The sequence below is a fragment of the Acinonyx jubatus genome, chromosome C2 (assembly GCF_027475565.1).
Source record: "Acinonyx jubatus isolate Ajub_Pintada_27869175 chromosome C2, VMU_Ajub_asm_v1.0, whole genome shotgun sequence".
NCBI lineage: Eukaryota > Metazoa > Chordata > Mammalia > Carnivora > Felidae > Acinonyx > Acinonyx jubatus.
In genome coordinates, this window is record NC_069384.1 from 2977374 (window position 1) to 2984192 (window position 6819).

The window sequence follows — 6819 nt, forward strand, 5'->3', positions numbered from 1 at the left end:
TTCCAGCCCTTGACTGGCGCACACACCACGGCAATCGATATCCTCGCGCAAATGTTACTTAGGACGCCTGCGCATACATCTGCAGGGAAATCCCTCGAATGGAGCCGTGGAGTGTATGTAGGTAGCACAAATGTTGCCACAGTGCCCCCCAGAAGCCGTGCCAAGTCGCCCCCCGCCCGCAACCTGTACGAGCCCCTTTCTCCTACGGCATCTCTCACCGTGCGCTCCACACGCGTCTGTCCTTGCCAACCTCACGGGTCTCCATGGCTTTCCTCTCCGTTTCCAACCCGTATTCCTTCTCTCTCCCTCCCTCTCCCTCCGTCTCCCCCTCCCCTCCCCTCCTCTCTCTCTCTTTCTCTCCCTCTGTCTCTCATTTTGTTGTTCAGTGCACCTGGGTATCCTTCATACATGTAAAAGCCCTTGTATAACTTTTTTTGGTGAGCTTTTCCTTTTCCATTACTTTGTTGGTCTTTACCACACTGCTTTATAGAACCTCTTTACATAGGAATACAGTTAGAGCTTTTCCTGAGATTTATGCTGCAGATTCTGGGTTTCATTTCTCACTGGTCTCCTGTCTTTGTTTACGGTGTTTTCATTTGGGCCAGGATTTTATTATTGTTGATCTTTATTGATTTTTTTACGTGGCTTCTGAGTTTGGGTTATCCGTTAGAAGACCTTCCCCAACCCAAAGCTATTCAAAGAAACTACAGTGTTCTCCCAGTACGTTGATGGTTTCGAATTTTACAACTAAACCTTTGCTGTATGTGTAACCTATGGGGGTTTAGGGAGTGAGGTAGGGATGTAATTTAATTTTTTCCAGAGAACTATGGAGTTGTCTCAGCAGGACCTGCCGAAAATCAGACTTCAGACGGCTTCGGTAATCAATGTGGCGCCTCCCTTGTTCCAAGTGTTTAAATCTGGGTCTGAGTCCGTTTCTGGCTCCCGGGCTCGGTCCCATGGCCCCATCCATCGAGTTGGCCCAGGCTTCCAGTATTGTAACCATATAAGCATGTCAGATAGCTGGTAAAGCTACTGGCCTGTGTTAAAAAACAAAACCCAGCTGAGTGAATTTTGGAGGTCTGGTTGGCTTTCTCCAGGGATCCCGAACCAGGCAGCAGGCGGTGCAGCAGACAGAAAGCTCCAGCTCGCTGCATGCACGACAGACCGTCCTGTGCAGAAGGGAGCAGGGCGAGGAGGCTGCCCCGGGCAAAACATCTTAGTTGGGCGAGGTCACTCTCCTCCAGGGGACCGTGGGGATCTGCCACCGATGACCTCGCTCGTGCTGACCGGGTGACTCCTCACGGACTCTGAGATCCCATTTCTGGGAGAGGTCAGAGCCGGAATCAGGTGAAGTCTCGGTTTGGTGACGTGGGGCTTAGCAGAAGTGACTCCATTTTGGAGACTGCTGTCTTCTTTTTGACACCTGACATACCCTTCTCTTCCAGAGTTTCCCCTAGCTACTCTTGCCTGTTTATTTTTCCATGTGAACTTTAAGATCAGCTTGGCTAGTTCTAAGGGAAAAAACCCTCGGCATTGCCGTAAATTCATAGTCTAGTTTCAGAAAACTTGACCCCTTCATCCTACTGAGTCTTTCGAGCCCAGACCAGGTCTCCATTTCATTTCTATTCATTCATCCGTTGGAGAAAGCGTGTTGGAGAGCTTGCTACCCATAGCTGTCCACTTCTCTTTCGTTCATTACGGAGCACTTACCGGTGTTGCGGCATTGTGGACAGGGTATTTTCCCATTACGCAATGTCCCTCATTGCCGCTTGCATCAGAAGGTTCTTGGTCCTCGTCAGTTTGACACAGGTCTCTAGGCTGAGTCCCTACTCTGCGTGGCAGTCTCCCAGCAGGTTCTCTGGGGCGCAGATGTGCCTCCGCCGCCTGCACTCAGCCCTTGTTCCTTGCGTACGAGAGTGCGGCCAGTCCCCCAGAACCGTGCTAAATAGCAGGGAAGATTCTGGCTTTCAACTGAGTGCTCCCAGGCTTTGTTCATTCGGCATAACTCAGGCACTTTGATTGAGACCTGTTAAATATGCTTTTTCCATATCCTTATTACTCAGGCTTTAAAAAAAAAAAAAGTATACATGCTGATTCTATCAAATCAGCTTGATTTGTGGAGGTCACCTCATGCTTTTTTTCTCTGTTGCTTTATGAACATGGAGATCTATTTTAAGAGGTTTCCTAATATTCAGACCGTGTTTACATCCCCAGGTCATGGCTGATTAGGTTTTACACATTTTTGTGTTGATGTTCATTCACGAAATGGGGGTGTGGTTTCCTCTCTGTGCCCATCTCGCTGGGTTTTGGTGTCACTCCTGTGTTGCCTTCATAAAAAGAATTTGGAAATTTGCTTCCTTGTCAATACTGTGCAACCATGGAAGTGGCACTGATGGCTGTGTGTTGCTTAAGGGTGTGGTGGAATCACCTGTGAAGCTGTCTGGGCCTGGAGCCATCTGTAGCTTTGTTAGTGTTCCAGCATTACGGTCCTAGGGGTCCACTGCTAATATCAGTAGAATAGTGGGTGGGAAACTTGGTCGGAGCACACCCCATGAAGAATTTTTAAACGATAGTGGGGTGCCCGGGTGGCTCAGTCAGCTAAGCATCTGACTTCAGCTTAGGTCATGATCTTATGGTTCGTGAGGTCGAGCCCCACTCTGGGCCCCACACGCTCTCTCCCTCTCTCTCTGCACCTTGCCCACTCATGTTTCTCTCTCTCAAAAACCAATCGATCAATAAAATGAAAAATTAAATGATAGTAAAGCCAACTATTATTACCATGCACTGTCAATTCTAAGTGGTCAGAGAAAGAATACACTCTCTTGAGAGGACACCTCCTGGGTACAGCTTCACCGGGATTTCACAAGAGCACACTGTCCTCAGCAAGCCAACACAAACCCTGAGCCTCTGCCAGTGCCTGGAGCCTGGTCTGACAGCTGGTTTGGTGGGCATTTACATCCTATTAAATCATACTAATTTATTCGTCCGGAATGAGAAAATAGAGAACAAGAATTTTTTTGTCATATTAGTTGTGAGACATTACTATAAAAATATTAAGGAAACTTTGTGAGGCACCCGGGTGGCTCAGTTGGTTAAGCATCTGACTTCGGCTCAGGTCACACTCTTGCAGTTCGTGGGTTCGAGCCCCTTGTCGAGCTTTGCACTGACAGCTTGGAGCCCGGAGCCTGCTTTGAGTTCTCTGTCTCCCTCTCTCTCTGGCCCTCCCCCATTCTCTCTTGCGCGCGCTCTCGCCCTCTCTCAAAAATAAATGAACGTTAAAAAAAATTTAAGGAAATGTTGAAACTCTAAATCTTCCAAAAATCAGGCATAGAAATTCCTCAAAAAATTCAACATAGAATTACAGTATGATCTATAGCAACTCCACTCTGGGCATAGACCCAAAAGAATTGAAAGCAGGGGCTTAAACACACAGATATCTGAACACCCGTGCTCATAGCAGCATCGTTCACAATAGCCAAAGGGTGGAAACAACACACGTGCCCCTCCATGGGTGAATGGCTAAACAGAATGTGGTCTGTCCACACAGCGGACTAACTTTCAGCCCTAAAAGGGAAGGACATCAGACCCCTGCTGCAGCGTGGATGAGCCCTGAGGACGTCATGCATGCGCCAGAGACACAGGGGTGGACAGTGTGTGGCTGCCCTGCTGGGGGAGTTGGGGGAGGGGACAGAAAATGGGATGAAGGCTGCCGGGAGCTGGGGGAGGGGGAACCAGGTCTCAGGGTTTAATGGGGACAGAGTTTCAGCTTTACAAGATGAGCAGAGTCCTGGAAATAGGGGGAAGTGGGGCTGCACAGGAGTATGGATGCCCACTTAACCATAGTGACCACGACAGGGTGCCTGGCGCGCTCAGTCGGGTGAGTGTCTGACTCTTGATTTCAGCTCAGGTCACGATCTCGCCGTTCGTGGCTTCGAGCCCCGCGCTGGGTTCTGCACTGCACTGACAGTGTAGACCCTGCTTGGGACTCTCTCTCTCTCTCTCTCTCTCTCTCTCTCTCTCCCTGCCTCTCCCCATCTTGCGCTCTCACTCTCTCTCTCAAAATAAATACACATTTTAAAAAAATGGTCAAGATGGGAAACTTTGCATTATGTGTGTTTTACCACAATCAAACAAACAAATAAATGAAGCAAGTTCTTTAACTTGTTCAACAAAAGAGTTATTGTTAGAAAAAAAAAATTTAAAGGAGAGAAGAAAAAACCAAGGCACAAGCCCTGGCTGCTGGGTCTGCCGGCAGCATGTCCCGTCGGGGGCGCCATGCCCGAGGCCCCCCTCCTGCACACGCCCTCCATCGGGGTCCAACCCTAGAAAGTTCGGAGGAGCCCTAAAGCTCTAAGCCTATGGCTACGCGTGGGATTTCCCAGCAAGCTGGTTTTACGCCCATTGCCGCTAAGCTGACCTCCTCTTTCCAGACATTTCCACCGACACAATCTTACCAGAAGCTTCGTCTTTGTTTCTTATTTCATAAACTCATGAGTTTAATTCCCGGATCTCCAGGGTCACTCTGAGAAGCTCTGAGAAATGGGGTACTTTCGGCTCGGGGTGTAAGGACCCTCTTCGGGAAGAGGCGTGGCCGTTCCAGGGAATGTCCTCCCCAGCGGGGGGGGCGGGGGGGTCACTCCTGGACAGTCCCTGGAAGGACCCACAGGGGAGCAGGAAGAAGTCTGCCTCGTTTCCCAGGAGGGGCCCTCACCCCCGGGCGGACGGGCGGGAGGTCAGCACAGGCCCACGCACAGCTCACAGGGTCCCAGCGCTCGTCTCCTGTGTCCTCTCCCGCCCCCGGGAGTGAGATGGACTGTCTCCATGCGGTGACAGGGTGGTCACACAGCTGTCCGAAGAGCTCACATGCTCCAGAAACAGCAGTCCTTCCGTTTCCTGCTTGATTTTTTTTCTCGTGTCATGAACAGAGTTGACTCCCTGAAACAGCAGCTCAGAGATGGGGACAGAAAGGACGGGGGCGGGGGGGTGGGCAGACGTAAACATTTCTAGGGGCTGTAAGGTCACTCCACGGCGCGGACGCAGCGTGAAAAAATCCAGCACGTGACATGGGGAAACTCGAGGGCGGTATTTCCTCTCCGGAACCGTCTTTCACCCGGCAGGTAAGAGGGATGCTGGGTGGGGACTTTGGGGCGTCACACCCCTGATGGCTTCCTACTTCAGCGGGCTTAATTCTAAGGCCCATCTTACCAGTCTCATCGCAATACTGCGAACAATACGCCGGCGGTGGAAATACAGGTACGTGGGCATTTAAAAACCTGGAACATTTCCATCGCATCCGATTCAAACGTGCGTGATCATGTGACGAGCATCATGGAGGCAAGGGGACCCGTGTGGACTGCTGGCGGGCTGGGGACACGGGCAGGAGAGCGCTGCTAAAGAAGCAAACTCTCAGGTGACTGCTGGAGACCTTGAGGCAAATTCTGAACACTTAACTGTTTCGCGGCCGCCTGCCTCGGGTCAAGATACACTCATTGGCCAATGGAAGGATGCTCGCGGCCCCCGGGCCTTATGTCAGTCGCCGCGGTGCGTCATCGGCACTATTGGCTCACCAGCCCCCGCAGGAGAGGCCCAGCCCCCACGCCGGTTTCGGCCCCCGGGAGGTGGGTGTCAGGCTTGGCAGGCTCCAGCCGCAGCTGCGCCATCCAAGGGCGGCTTCCTGCCAGGGCCGCTCCCACAGTTACCCAGTGGCTGGTGGCCACCGAGAGACTCACCCAGGGCAGGGGCCTCTGGGTTTCCAGGCCCGGGGGCAGGAGTTGGGCAACACGGGGCTCGTCCCAGGGCTTGTCCCTCTCAGTTGGGCTGACGACCCCTCCCGGCCCGGAAACAGCACAGGCCTCGCCCTCCTGCGTTGAGCAAAGCCCCTCCCCCGGGGCCAGCTGCCCGCTGCTTCCTCTGGAAGAGGCTCCCCTGTCCTGGGGCTGGGGGGTGCCCCAGCAGGGCTTCTCCTTCGAGAAGCCCCTCCCTCCCGCCGTCCTCCCTGCCCGCCCCCAGCCGCCACAGGCTGCGGATGCCAGGATTTCCACCCCCTGCACCCACGTGGGCCCTGGTGGCTTGGCTGGCATTGCCCCCCCCCCCTCCCTGCAGTCTGGCTTTTCCAACTCTGGGCTCCAAATTTAGGGGGTGGAAACAGGCTCACCATGGCTGGGCTCCCCAGTTTGCCACGGCTGGATGGACCGGAGAGGTCCACGGGGCTCAGCTGCACGCGCCTGTGAGACCCAGGCCCTCCCCATCGGGGTCACCTCTCCTACCCCCGCCCTCCAGAACGGAGACAAGACGAGGCCGCGTCTGGGGCGGGGGATTTCCCATGCCAGCTGTGTTGAGGCTCAGGGGCCGCCAGCTCCGGGCCGTGGCTGGATGCCCTTCCCTTTTCTCAGGCAGAGTCATTTGCATTCCTGGGTACAGCCTGTTCAGTTTCCGTCCAGCCCAGCCCTGTACTCAGGAGAACCAGTTCCGGAGGGTGCGGCTCTGGCCCGTGGGCCCCGGGGAGTCGCCCACTTAGGAGGGCACCAGGGCGCAGGGGGGCCCCCCGGGCACATGGTGATGCCAGTCTACCCCCCCTCCGGGGCTCAGCCAACACCCGTCTCCGCTCCCGGCTGAGAGAGGGGACAGCAGACAGTTAGTCTCCTATGGAGCCACGACTCAAGGTCAACTGGGATGTGACAGCAGCCCCTGCAGGCCCAACGGCCACCGCGCTGTTACGGATCACAACAGTCCGCACGTTTCAGGTGCTCGCCCAGGCTTCGTGAGCATCCAGGCAAGACGGGAAGGTGGAGACCCAGGACCCTGCTCTGTCGGGGCCTC